The sequence below is a fragment of the Saccopteryx bilineata genome, chromosome 12 (genome assembly GCF_036850765.1).
Source record: "Saccopteryx bilineata isolate mSacBil1 chromosome 12, mSacBil1_pri_phased_curated, whole genome shotgun sequence".
Taxonomy (NCBI): Eukaryota; Metazoa; Chordata; class Mammalia; order Chiroptera; family Emballonuridae; genus Saccopteryx; species Saccopteryx bilineata.
The window spans coordinates 5725508-5740064 of NC_089501.1; the positions used below are offsets into that span (position 1 = coordinate 5725508).

Sequence of the window (14557 nt, forward strand, 5' to 3'; positions counted from 1 at the left end):
CAATTGTACCTTAAAGTTGGGCTGGTGATTAAATTGACCATCTGGTCCCAAGGTGGCAGAATCGCTAAGAAAGGCTCATTCCAAAGATCCTGCACTCAGGGGACAGTGGTGTCATGATGTCACCCCTGGCCACAATAGCTGGATGGGGCTCTGAGTGATTTCTTGTGGGAGAGAGGACATAGTTCCGTTTTGTGGCGGATCTCTGCTATGTTAGAAGACGTTTCTGGAAGAGTTTGGGGGAAGAAAGAAGTTTTGTGTGTCTGCTGGGCAGCTAGGGTTTGATTGTGCACCTGCTGTTTTGTCTCCTATATCATGCATCGTCTTCTAAGGAGCGCCTCCCTTAGAAGGACCTTGTAAGGACCAAGAGAAGATCAGAAAATAAGCAGGGCACTAATGGAACAGGGAACTTAAGGGTTACAGGCAGGTCCTGCTCCTGTTCTGTTAGGAATAACATGCCCAAGGTTGTTCAAGAAGCAGAGACAGATAGGGACTCTGGGAGGCTGAAAGAAAGAGAGAGAAAAAAAAGGAAAAAGAGACAAATGTTTGCATTCTATTGGTTAAGAGACCCTTATCAGAAGTTTATGTTTGAAATTCTCCACTGAGTAATACCCCCCCCCCCCCGTAACTGCGCACGACCTCCCTAGCCAATGACTAACAGCCACATCAGCTTCTGTATGATGCTTGCTCATCCTAGATAGCCACCCTATAAAAAGGAGCCATTTTAGAAGCTCGTGGCTGCAGTGCTCCAGTCTCTTCGGAGGCGTGGGTTGCCTGCAGTCCCTGCGCAGGTTTAGGGGGCTGCAGTGTTCCCCTGTGTGGGTTACCTGCAGTCCCTGCACAGGTTTGGGGGGCTGCAGTGTTCCCTTGCATGGGTTGCCTGCAGTCCCTGTGCAGGTCTGCAATAAAACTTATAAAATTCACTTTGGGTCTGCTGCAGTCTATCTCGTAGGATGTAACAGATGGAGGCCCCCAGTGAGATTGGCCATGTAAGACCCCTTCTCACAGAGTGGGCTGCAGCAGACGTTGGTAGCTGGCCAGCCTCCGGCAGTTGCCGTTTGGAAACTGAATTTGGCTGATTCGAAACATTTAGAGTCTTGAGACTGTTTGTCAAGCCCCTCAGTGAGATCTTCTGAGCATGGCTTTTAAGGTCTATAGTGACCAAGGAAGTAACAGAAAAGGCAAATAAGGCCCAAAAGAAGTCAGGAAATACCAACTTTTGGCTCCAGCGCCCTAAGGGGCTTCATAGCTGTCATCAAGGCCCTGCTCCAGAGTGGAAAGAAAGGTCATTGAACTGAAGCCTGCCAGGCTTCCCGGCCCCATCAAGGGACACGTCTGTGCTGTGGAAAGAGGGACATGAGAAGGTAAGCTGCCCCCTTGCTCCATGGAGGGAGGGTTCAGTCTCTTCTAGTCCTGCTCCAGCTACCTGTGACCTGACCTTGCCCAGCGTGCTGGGAATTGCCACTGAAGGCCCAAGGACATCGTTCAGGAGCCTAAGGTATTTCTTCCAAGTAGCAGATAAGTTAATCTCATTTCTTGTAAACACAAGGGCCATCTACTATGCCTTGCTTGAATATTTAAGTTTTATTTATCCCTCAAAGATCTCTACTGTGGGTATTGACAGTCTGGTTTTATTGCTTTATGTTTAGTATCTCCTTTGATCCTCCTATCTCAATGCCCCATGCCTATTATAGGCTGGGACCTGCTGCTAATTCCAGCTAGAAGCAGTAGTCACTAGGACTTAAACTCTAACTGCAATGTGTAGAAATGTAACACCCTTTCCCTAAGTACTTACAGGTTTTATAGGTTACTCAGCAAACTGTTCAAAGACTGTCCAAGAGGCACTTCTAGCAGTACATCACCCAAGGACTGACTCCCACGTAGACAGGTCCACACACCATGATCCTGACAACTCCCACTACTGCCAAGGTAGAAGGCATACTCGCCTGGGTCCACCGCAGCCGGCTGAAGCTTGCAGTCCCAGCAGAGACACCTTTGTGGACAGCGAAGACTGACCCCATCAACTAAGCTGACCCTGAGAAGGACAGCATGCCCTGCTTCAGCCACAAACCAGAAGTTAACTGGTCCACACATAGAGACTTTGGGAAGGGAGGGAAACTAAAGTAAAGGAAAGCCAAGTAAGTCATCTTAAGAGGTTTGATGCATGCACTGCTATGAGTCATACAGAAAGGGGGTGTAAGTCCCTTGGCTGAGAGAGAAGCTACAAGGTAAATGAAAGTTATGTATGTGCTCATAGCTACCACTATAGAATAATCTGTGAATATTGGTCATGTGTCCAATAGGCTACTTAGGAAAAGGACACCTCCAAAAAGCAATCTTTAAAAGAGGATTACTTAGTACTAACTTAGTCTTTGCTGAAGGTTAAGGTTTTTAGGAATTAAGAATTCTGATAAATTAAAAAGGAATTGTATGGTTTTAATAATAGAAGGTATGAAGTGTAGAGGTACTTTTGAAAAGAAAAGGAAAAGCAAGTTGTTATGAAAGCCAGTTATTTCTGGATAAGAAAGTGCATAAAAGTTGAAGGTTTGTGTAAGTTGCAGAAGGTTTGTGTAAGTTGCAGAAGGTTTGTGCAAGTTGTAAGAAGTTAGTACAGAGAAGAAAAATACAAGGCAGAAAGAAATTAGTCTGTAAAGCTTGTAGTACTAAGGGCACACTATCAGCGTGCCAGCACATACTAGGGAGGACCCCTGACCTAATTAGCTTATAGCTACAGCTAAAGTAGAAAATTCTCATAAGCCCCAGACTTATACCATTCTCCCCACTGATGAAGAATCAAGGATTTGATTTATGCCCTAAAAGGAGTAGGGAATGTAAGGACCAAGAGAAGATCAGAAAATAAGCAGGGCACTAATGGAACAGGGAACTTAAGGGTTACAGGCAGGTCCTGCTCCTGTTCTGTTAGGAATAACATGCCCAAGGTTGTTCAAGAAGCAGAGACAGATAGGGACTCTGGGAGGCTGAAAGAAAGAGAGAGAAAAAAAAGGAAAAAGAGACAAATGTTTGCATTCTATTGGTTAAGAGACCCTTATCAGAAGTTTATGTTTGAAATTCTCCACTGAGTAATACCCCCCCCCCCCGTAACTGCGCACGACCTCCCTAGCCAATGACTAACAGCCACATCAGCTTCTGTATGATGCTTGCTCATCCTAGATAGCCACCCTATAAAAAGGAGCCATTTTAGAAGCTCGTGGCTGCAGTGCTCCAGTCTCTTCGGAGGCGTGGGTTGCCTGCAGTCCCTGCGCAGGTTTAGGGGGCTGCAGTGTTCCCCTGTGTGGGTTACCTGCAGTCCCTGCACAGGTTTGGGGGGCTGCAGTGTTCCCTTGCATGGGTTGCCTGCAGTCCCTGTGCAGGTCTGCAATAAAACTTATAAAATTTACTTTGTGTCTGCTGTGGCCTATCTCGCTAGGATGTAACAGTATCAGGGTCCTTGATTTGCATATGTCTATATAATAAAGGGAACTGGGGCTATGAGGCACTCAGATACTGCCAGGCAGTTTGAGGAGTCCTCCCGGTCCCATCGTTTTTGTTTTGTTATTAGGAGCGCGCTGGTCTGCGGCAGAAGAGAACATTTTTATAAAGAATATCACAAACTAAACACTTGCATTTGTTTGTAGAGAAAAGAGAAGGACTGGGAAACAGGATTTGCTAAACTAGGCTGCAGCTAGGGAGAAATGCCCGGAAGAGCAGGCCTGGGTGATGGGCAGAGGGCCCCAAAGCAAGGCTTCAAAGGTTAGTTGCAGAAACAAGGGAAGTGCCTCCATCTGCATTTTCTTTGCTCCTAAAAAGTAAGTTATTCCAGCACTCCCCTACCATCATTTTTTTAAATGGGAATTATAATCTAAATACAAAGTTTTTTTCCCCCTTGATCCTTCTCTGCCACCCCAACAATTGTACCTTAAAGTTGGGCTGGTGATTAAATTGACCATCTGGTCCCAAGGTGGCAGAATCGCTAAGAAAGGCTCATTCCAAAGATCCTGCACTCAGGGGACAGTGGTGTCATGATGTCACCCCTGGCCACAATAGCTGGATGGGGCTCTGAGTGATTTCTTGTGGGAGAGAGGACATAGTTCCGTTGTGTGGCGGATCTCTGCTATGTTAGAAGACGTTTCTGGAAGAGTTTGGGGGAAGAAAGAAGTTTTGTGTGTCTGCTGGGCAGCTAGGGTTTGATTGTGCACCTGCTGTTTTGTCTCCTATATCATGCATCGTCTTCTAAGGAGCGCCTCCCTCCCCTGCGCACCACCCACTATGATCCCGCCCTCTGATCTAGAGTCCCTGCGTCAGAGCAGGAGAGTGAGAGGAAATTCCTCTCTGCTTCTCCTGTTCTTGAATTTGCTGAGTGTGCTGGGAGCCGGGCTAGCTGCTGGAGTTTAATGAGTTTAGGGTGAGGATTACTGCCCTTGCCCGGAGGACTCTGCTGCATGAAGGGGAAGACAGCTGTTGGAATAAACCTGTACAAAGGAAGTTCTCAAGATCACTGTTCTGCACATAGCCCCTGGGCCCCAAAGAGAGTGCAAGTAGCTGCCTAGGGAAATTTTTACCCAACTTGGTTTTAAGAGAATGACTAGAAACTTGACACATAAAGGTAGCAGAGGGGCAAACGGAAGACCAGGAATGCAGACTCTTTGGGGGCTGGGAAGTCATTAGTCATCGCTGGACACGGGGATGGCGGTGAAAGGAGGGGGAGATACGGGAGAAGGGAAAGGTTGGGAAATAAATGTGGATAAGGCAGGTGAGATTACGAAGGGCCTGATATAGGCTAATGCAGTGGTGCTCAAACTCCACTCTCAGAACCCTAATAGTCCTAAAATTACTGAAGATCCCCAAGAGCTCTTGTTTACATGCATCTTATCTATCAACTAGACAGCCCCGCGGTCATACGAAATGACTGCTGTTCTAGATATTATAAATTGTAATTAAAATGATGTATGCAGAGGTGTCTGCTAATTCAAACTGAATTACCCAGGGCAGGCGGCGAGGACGCCCCTTTGCTTAGTGCCCCACGGGGTTTCCCCCTTCTACTTGCATAATTGCTTAAAGTAGAGTGCAATGAAGGAAACCACTGGCAGTACATTTCTTAAGAGCCACCGCTAGCTCAATAAATAAAGGTGATTTAAATAATAAAATGTTAATTCACATGTCAAAGATCTCTTTGTACACAACATTTCTTGTGTAGATCTTTCTAACTTGAAGTTTAAGGACTGACAGTGTTCACATTTAATATTCATGTCACCAGAGCAATGACATGAATATTAAAGTTTCTCCGTTTGAAACTGTTTTAATCCTTTTTGCATTTCGGTCAGCATTACTCTGTCATTTTTTTTGCATTTCTCTGCTGCCTTTGTTCAAGGGACTCATTTTGTCGAGACAGGCTTTTTTGTTTTGCATCTGAGGCAAGCCTTGTTTCTCTATGCTCATCAGTCTCATTTTGCCGAGAAAGACGCATTTGCTCTGCGACTGAAGCAAGCCTTGTCTTTCTCTGCTCAGTGGTTTCTTTTTGTTGAGAAAGCCGTTTTTGTGCAGCTTTAGCTCCTTTTCCCTCCTCTTCAGTGCTGTATTTTCTAGGAGGCATTCTTAAAAGAAATTATGTTAAGACGTAGTTTTTATGTAAAACAGATGATTGCCAATGCAAACAAATGTTCACCTTCCCCCTGACCCACTCAATTTGCGTTCAGCCGTGGCAACTTCACCCCATTGGCTAGTACAGTTACGCAAGCAACCAATAAGCTATCGGTGACAGACACTTAAGCCGCATATAATAAAGATATTTATCACATTTAGAAATTGAAAGTGATAAATTTTAAATATGTATTTATTAAAAAATAATAAACTCATCCCATGTTAACATAAACAACATATTTTTATGAAAACTAGCTTTTCTAAAACAAAACAGTAATAAACCCATCACATGTCAAATAGCATTTTTTAGTGAAAAGCAATATTTTCAAAACAAAAAATTTGGCCCTGGCCGGTTGGTTCAGCAGTAGAGCGTCGGCCTGGCGTGCGGGGGACCCGGGTTCGATTCCCGGCCAGGGCACATAGGAGAAGCGCCCATTTGCTTCTCCATCCCCCCCCCTCCTTCCTCTCTGTCTCTCTCTTCCCCTCCCGCAGCAAGGCTCCATTGGAGCAAAGATGGCCCGGGCGCTGGGGATGGCTCCTTGGCCTCTGCCCCAGGCGCTAGAGTGGCTCTGGTCGCAACAGAGTGACACCCCGGAGGGGCAAAGCATCACCCCCTGGTGGGCAGAGCGTGGCCCCTGGTGGGCGTGCCGGGTAGATCCCGGTCGGGCTCATGCGGGAGTCTGACTGTCTCTCCCCATTTCCAGCTTCAGAAAAATACAAAAAAAAATAAAATTTAATATTGGCATTCTTTCATATTTAAAATCTTTTGAGCATCTGACTTAATGAAAGACAGCTGGATTTTGTGTCTTCTTCATTCAATCTGATTTTGATACGTTATTTTTGCTTAGAACATATGAAGAAAATCCAATACACAGATAAGTTGGGAAAAGGGGTATTTTAATAGTCTTTTTAGATTAGAATGGATATTCTTTCTTACTACAAAAACACTCAATGGGCGGTTGTTTTTTAAAGGTTAGTTGCATTGTGGAATCAAACTGTCAATCAATTTTTCAGTCTGTACCATTAAAATCCGTTGGTCCCTCTTGCTCTCAGAATAGATCCGGTATCCATGCTTGCTTTTGTAGCAGTATGCATTGGTCATTTGGAAAGTATTGGCTCACGGAGTTCGACAGCTCTTCCAAATGTTGACAGGTTCATTTATAGCCAACTTTAAGCATTGGGAAACTGCCAAGCTCCTAGTGGTGGACACAAGTTTTCTAAAATTCTAGTGTTTGCTTGAAAGCTCAAATTTTATCATTGGCAACAAAATACTGCCAGTTTTCCATGTAATGACAGGCAGCCTCACTTTACTCATTTTCAAGAATAAAGGCTGCCAAATAACCAGCCTGATGCCTGTAGTTGGTCTGAGAGTCCTCCTTTCAAGTGAAAATGGTCTTTCTTGAAAAGAGCAGCTAGCTTAGCTCACAACTCAAACAATCACAGTATTCTTTAAAGTAACTGTTGTACTTGGGTGTGCAGCTCAAATGCTTTAGGTGCATTCCCCATGTCGTCACGCAGAATATGTCACAAGACTGTACTGAAGGGTGGAGATTTACTAAAACTAATACTTTTACTGCTTTGTCAGAAACATTTTTTTGTGAAGCTGATGGCTTCTGTACTGAGAGCACATGGTGGTGAAGCACACTATGCTATTAGTCCAGTTGGTGTCCCTGCCTGGATTCATGCTCAGGCTCCAGCAGTTTTATTACCATGGCTTTTGCACAGCCAGGCCAATGTCAACACAATGAGAAGGCAAATAATAACTTAGTATCATTATGAAAAGAGTTTGACCTGTCCAGCTCCCTGAATGAGTCTGGGGGACTCCCATAGGCACATGAGCTACATTTATTTTGGTAACTACTGTGCTAAGAGATTACAGGCTTTGTGTCTTAACTTTTGGACTGGTGGGACCATTGAGGGTTTTAAAGAGAGTGCCTTGGTTGGTTGGACACGTTCTCCTCTGAGTGCTTACAGCATCCTGGCTTCTTACAGCGCTTAGCACACTGTGGTGTGGAGTGTATTAGGTGTCTGTCTCCCCGAGAACGCTGAGCATTGTGAGAGCAGAGCCATGCACACTCACCTGCATCTCCCAAGCTCAGAGGCCCTCAGTAAATGCTGTCAAGTGAGTTCCCCAAGAGGGGCTCTGGCATCGTTGTGACATTGTGGAGGCTCAGAATGAGCAGGAGACTTGAATCATTCTATTGGCCTTTGAGCGCCTGACCCATTTAGAAATATGTTAACTTGTGCCTGCTTTAAAAGACATTTGACTGCACCTTCCTTTAACCCCTCACTCCCAAACCTGTTGCATGATTCTGCAACCAGCAGGGGTGTTCCAAATACAGTGCTTCGCACCTTGTCTTTCTGGAGGAAAAAGATGTATGTGAATATAGCTTTTGCTTTTGTGAATCACATCTGAAAGAATCAGCTAGTGCAGAACCTTAATTTTGTTGGGTTTGGTCATAAAAATACTAAAAATTATATTGGAAATGTTGAAACTTCTTCACTATGTACCTTTTTAAATCCCTATTTATTTACTTCTGATGGCTTTTTAGCAGGGGAAGATAGACTAGAGATTATATTAATGTGCTGTTTTCTAATTAATCACTTAACTGTGGAGAATTACAGTGTAATTTTCCACTTTCCACTTCCAGATGAACTAGCTCTAAACGTCTATTTTTATTTTCCCGAGAGATACGGATAACAATTTTGTTAAGTTTGGCTTTGTCTCAATAAAATCTAATGCTTCTGAAAAATTAATCTGAGAAAAGAGACCACATGTTGGTAAATCACGTGTGATAAAAAGCCTCTATGAATCTCTCTTCCCTGGTTATGAAGTCATCTTTAATTCAGTTCAATAAAACATTTAATTTTGTCTGTATCTTCAGAGAGAGAAATTCACAGGTCATTTTGTTCACAGAAAACATTTAGTAAATGGAAGTATATGACCTTTCTAATTATCATTTCGGGCCAATTAAACTTGTGTAAAAAAAATCAATTTTATATTTTTCTTGTGAAATCTTTATATGACAAAATTGAAACCTTTAGGATAATAAAATTTAAAATCTCTATAAACCTTCTGAGAGTCTTCTACATTTAAAAAATTATTCAAGAAACTCAATTTAAGGACTCCTGTTATACATACTTATGAGGATGAATTTATTAATATATTTAAACAAAATTAGCTTGCGGGTGTTGGCAGCCACAGTGAAGGGGCTGCTCAGACCCAGGTCAGAACGAGCTGTGAGTGGAACCATCCCACACCCACACTGACCCAGGGGACTCCATGTTCCAGCGGGCTAGGACCCGTCCAGGGCTACGTGAAGCCATTCTCTAATTGGAGCACTGCTCTCCATCTTATGCCACGGGGTATGATATTTTGTGATCCACAATCAGCACATGAGGAGGGCACCTTTTTCAAAGGTTTCCCCTTGGCCAGCTCCACTCTGGAAACTCTCTCTTTTTTTTTTTAATTGATTTTTTTTTTTTAGAGAGAGGAGAGTGAGAGAAAGGAAGGGAGGAGCAGGAAGCATCAACTTGTAGTAATTGCTTCTCATATGTGCCTTGACTGGGCAAGCCCAGGGTTTTGAAACAGCGACCTCAGCATTCCAAGTCCACACTTTATCCACTGCGCCACCACTGGTTGGGCCCAATCTGGGAACTCTTAACCCAGTGGTTCCCAAACTTTTTGAAGTCGGGTCACATTTAAAATCCTACAAATAATTGTAGGAGCACTATGTACAAATTTCTGAGAAATATGTTATAATAATAAAGTTAAATATTAAAGAAAAAAATATAAAATCCAAGCGTGTTTTTATGGTAATTAAACAAAATAAATATGATAAAATTAAATTTATTCTGACATTAAAAAACTTTTGTTACATTTTTTGATTTATGCTTTTTAGAATTCATAAAAAGGGTTAAAAATTTTTTAAATGATAAAGTTATCTTTTTATATATATAGATACATTCTTAGTAAGATTTAGTAAATTTGGCAGGTCCTGGAGCAAATGTGTTAAGTTTTATCATTCTTGTGTTTATGAGAAACATGAGCCTGATATGTCCTAGCAATTTCTTCAATGTTTGGGCATATATTTGAAAGGCAATTTCTCATTTCCTCATCAATACATTGAAGAATTCCTCTTTTTTTACTCTTAATTGTGTTGAGGGTAGAAAATCCTAATTCATATAAATAGGATGTTGAAAATTGTAGTAAAATGTTCAAAGCTTTTTTAGATATTGCCACATATTCTTCTTTTATAGAAATCCTAAGAGACAATTCCTTATGTCTAATCATCAGTCCAGGATCAGTGGATATAGCTGTCAGTTCTTCTTCTTCTGTTACTGTTAAACCAAAATCACTTGAAGCTTCCATGAATGGGTTTCTAATGCAATTGTATTGTTCAGTGTTAAGTGATGGAGAATAAGAACCCAAATTTTCTCCTAAACTTACTAAATGTTCAACTATTGTTGGAAATGTTTCATTTATGCAAGTGTTATTTACCAATCAATGGAAACATTTCCAAATTACTTTCAACAGCTTTTCTTTTCCAAATCTGTAGTTTTCTCTGAAATGCTTTAATTTTGTCAGTGGATATGAGAATATTTTCTTCTTTCCCTTTCATGCTAGTATTCAAAATATTGAGCTGCTGAAATATATCGGCCAGATACTGTAACCTGGCAATCCAAAATTCGCACTAAAGGAGGTTACAAAAATATAACTGTTTCATCTCTTCAAAAAACGCAAGAAGTTCTTGTTGTAGCTCGGGTACACGGGAAAGTACTTTTCCCTTTGACAATCACCTCATCTCAGTGTGTAATAGCAGCCATCTGTGTTGTGAATCCATATCGATACAAAGCTTTTCAAATAAATGTAATTTGACAGGTCTTGTTTTAATAAAGTTTACCATCTGAACAACTTGGTCTAAAACTTCTCTTAATTTTTCTCCCAATGTTTTTGCCATTAAGGCCTCCCTATGAAGAAAGCAGTGAGTTACATCCTACCATGGAAGGGGCGCCATCTGTACAAATGCCTACACACGACTTCCATGTTAACTGCCATTTATCAAGATAGTTATTCAAAATGTTAAAAACATCTTCACCTTTTGTAGACACACCTAATTCTTTGCAAAAAAGGAACTGATTTACAATTTGATCTTTATTAATAAAACGGACAAATGCTAAGAGTTGTGCCGTGTTGGTAATGTCTGTTGACTCATCAACTTGCGATACAAAATTTGAATACTGAAGCTTATTACTGCATACATTTTTCTTGAAATAGGAAGACATTTCTATAATATGCCTGTGAACTGTATTGTTGGACAGAGGAATCTTGCTTATTTTTATTGCTGCTTCATTTCCTAGCATTGTCATGACCATTTTTTTTTTGCATGCAGGCAAAATAAGTGACTCACTTAAAGTATGAGCTTTCATATTTTTTGCTGTCAGTTCTGAGACTTGATAAGAAGCGATTTGAGCTTTATCAGAAATAGTCATTATACTTTAAAGAAAAATTGCCACTTTTGTTTGCTGTTAAGACACAACTTGAAAAAACTTACAGATTTATCTTGTAAATTAGAGTGTATAGTTTTAAAATGTTTACTCAATTTACTAGGAAGCAATGATTCATTTGCCATTTTACATCCACATACTAAACATAGCTAGCAGTAAAGGATGATCTTCACTTCCGGTCCAAGTGAAACCAAAGCTTAAATAACTTTTATTATATATATTTTCTAGTAGGCCACAATTTTGCTTTCTTACTTGCACTAACTTTTGCTCACTTCCAGAATCGGATTCTTCAATATCACGCTTCTTTTTGAGAAATCTATCCATTTTATTTGGGTGTATTTATCTAAAAATAATATAATGATGTGTTAATAATAAATATAATAATGATATGTTAACAAAAAAGCAGTATTTCCGTAATGAAATGGTATAATAGAGTAACTATATTTATTTTTATATCTGAGCACATGCCACGAACCAGGGCAGCTAGTAATTCCAGGTCCCGAGTGAGAACGGTGTGGAATTAAGAAAATACACAGAAGAAAATACGGGATCAGGAGGGCCCTGTAATTGCTGCAGGCAAGAACCAAAAACCACATCTTGCTTTATTTATAGGGTAAAGTGAGGCCATTAGCAAATTTTAACTTTACACCAAACCAAGGATAGAAGAAACTTGCCTCCAGTCTTTCTGGGGAACATGAGGGGTAGTGTAAACAATCCAGCACCATAGCTTAACAGCCTTTTGCAACCTAATCAGGCAAGTGAGGTAGGGGTTTGGACAGACTGTTAGCTTACAGCCAATTCCCCACACCTCTGTCCCCTAAAAATCTAAATTTCAAAAACCCTGTTGGTTTTTTGGTCCCCAACAGGCACATATTTCTCTGGAATACCCTAGGGCACACCTGGAAATCTTCTAGGGTGCACCAGTGTGCCCTGGCACACACTTTGAGAACCACTGGACTAGGTTGACACACAGAGAGACTGTAGAGTTAGGGAGCAGGTCTCCTCAAGTGTGTCTGCCAGTTGCCAAAAGGAGAGGGCAGCTCTTGCCATGGGGCAGAGTTGGACCATTACAGGATCAGTCCTGAACTTCTATTATGTGCTAAACTCTTTGCTAGAGACTGAGAGTGCACTGGCAAGCAGAACAGAGCCCCTTTCCTCACGGAGTTGAAGAGAGCCCTTCAGATCCACAACAGTAAGTGTGGTGACCTATGCCGAGTATGGGGCGTCTGGTGAGAGCACACAGGAGGGCATCCGGCCTGGCGAGAGTACACAGGAGAGCACCGGGCACCTGGCGAGAGCATGCAGGAGGGCACCGGACACCTGGCGAGAGCACACAGGAGAGCACCGGGCACCTGGCGAGAGCACGCAGGAGGGCACCGGACACCTGGCGAGAGCATGCAGGAGGGCACCGGACACCTGGCGAGAGCATGCAGGAGGGCACCGGGCACCTGGCGAGAGCATGCAGGAGGGCACTGGACACCTGGCGAGAGCATGCAGGAGGGCACCGGACACCTGGCGAGAGCATGCAGGAGGGCACTGGACACCTGGCGAGAGCATGCAGGAGGGCACTGGACACCTGGCGAGAGCATGCAGGAGGGCACTGGACACCTGGCGAGAGCATGCAGGAGGGCATGCATGCCAGCAGGTGTTGGCTGGCTAGGCAGAGATAACACTTAAAACAAGGCTTTATGGGGACATCATGCAGAAGTTCTTCACTGGTGTAGGAACTGCTTCACAATGTGCTGTTGCTCTTTGGTGCATAACGAGCATTGAGTGTCCATACAGCAGAGTGTGTTGTGAGACAGAAGGTGAGCGGGGCTGGTTGGGCAGTGTGGTGTGGGAGAGGGGAGAGATGGAGCACAGTTAAGTGTCCTCCAAAGAAAAGACTTCCACATACAGGACTGTAGGAGAGCCAGGCCCCAGAGCACTTGAGAGGTGGCCAGGCAGCAATTGTCCTGTTCAAACCACCAAACTGCGCTGAAGGCGATGATGGGAATCCAACAATCACAGTGCTATATTGCAGTAAAGATTGTGTTGCAAAGATTGTTGGCAGGTTTTGCCTTGTTCTCTTCTTTTAACACTTTCACATACATCACCGAGCCTTTCAGTATCAGAATGCTGTGATCACACAAAAAGTTGAGAATTGCTGTATTATGGTCAAAACCACAGAAGTGTTGCATTTTTCTGCTTTCAACATGGATAACGACAAGCAACCCAGTCTGAGCCTCCTTCTTGCTCTGAGCAGGTAAAAGCTCACCCAGTGAAAGGATTTAGGCAAACTTTTCCTTTTGCTGTAAGTGACAAAGCAATTCCTCTATACATTTTTTGAAAGATTGTTTTTCTTATGAGAGCTTGACTTTAGAACCACTTTCTGAAGAAAGGGCAGGGGAGATATTAACAGTTTTTATGGTACTGCGGGCAATAAATTATCCACAAAAAGTTTCAAAGCAGGAACCATGTGCAAACCTGACCACTGGCCACAGCTTTCTTGTGGACTGGTCACCTGAAGACGGGGAAGGTGACTCCTTGCCAGCAAGGGTCGCCTGTATTCGTGTACTATTGTCCCCAGGTGTGGTATTTAGCTGTAACTTCACAGGCTGGACTGCTTTGAAGACTATACCCTTTGGGGACCCAGACCCTGAACTTGAAAAATCATCACTCACTCTACAGTAAGCCCAGCTAAGTGCTTCCCACCTCTGCCTCCCCCATCAGCTCACACAGATGGTCTGGTCTGAAAGGAGCAGCGGCTGGGGTGACTCTCGGGACACTGGGAAACCGGTGAGCGGAATGGACTCTCTAAGAGTCTGAGAGGCAGTTAAGAGCCATAAAGAATCTTTGGAAATAGCATTTCTCGCAGCAGATGCTCTTAAAGGACTACTTATGTACCCCCACCATCAAGTTCAAGTTCAGATTACTTCGCTTTCCTCAAGTCAACCCTGCTCAGCAACAGCGGCTGTGCTGCTGGACCATGCCCTCCACGGGGTTCTCCACGGGAAAGGGCAGACAAGCTCAAGTACCAGTTTGATTTTCAGGGCTTTGCATAGGTTCTCACTAACTCTCACAAGCCTTTGAGATACGTGTTATTGCCCTTGTGATGGGAGGATGTAGGGGGAGAGTAACCTTCCCCCGATAGTGCATTCTTCTGCTCCTCTCCCCTCAGCCGGGCCACTTAGGGACTGCAGCCATTGCACAGAAAACCAGAGGCACTTCTGTGTTGGTTTCCATGAGCCAGGCACATGGGTGGCCTATCGGAATTGCTGAATTGTTTGAGGATCTAAGAAAAGAAAGAGGGAAAGAAGAATTCTCTTTTGCCTCCCCTCCCCACCCCTCACTCTTACACGTATCACACATACAATAGGAAAAAAGATGATGGAGAAAATAAGAATACACTTTGGAGGGTCCAAGAAAGATGAGC

The 14557-nt window shown here is 43.2% G+C and overlaps 1 long non-coding RNA gene across 1 annotated transcript; it reads left to right on the top strand.

The window, feature by feature from the left end:
* The first annotated feature begins 359 nt into the window (after positions 1-359).
* LOC136316328 (uncharacterized) lies at positions 360-3394 on the top strand. Its single transcript, XR_010727687.1, has 2 exons — positions 360-894; positions 3263-3394. It is a non-coding gene; the product is annotated as an uncharacterized lncRNA (long non-coding RNA).
* Positions 3395-14557: the final 11163 nt, after the last annotated feature.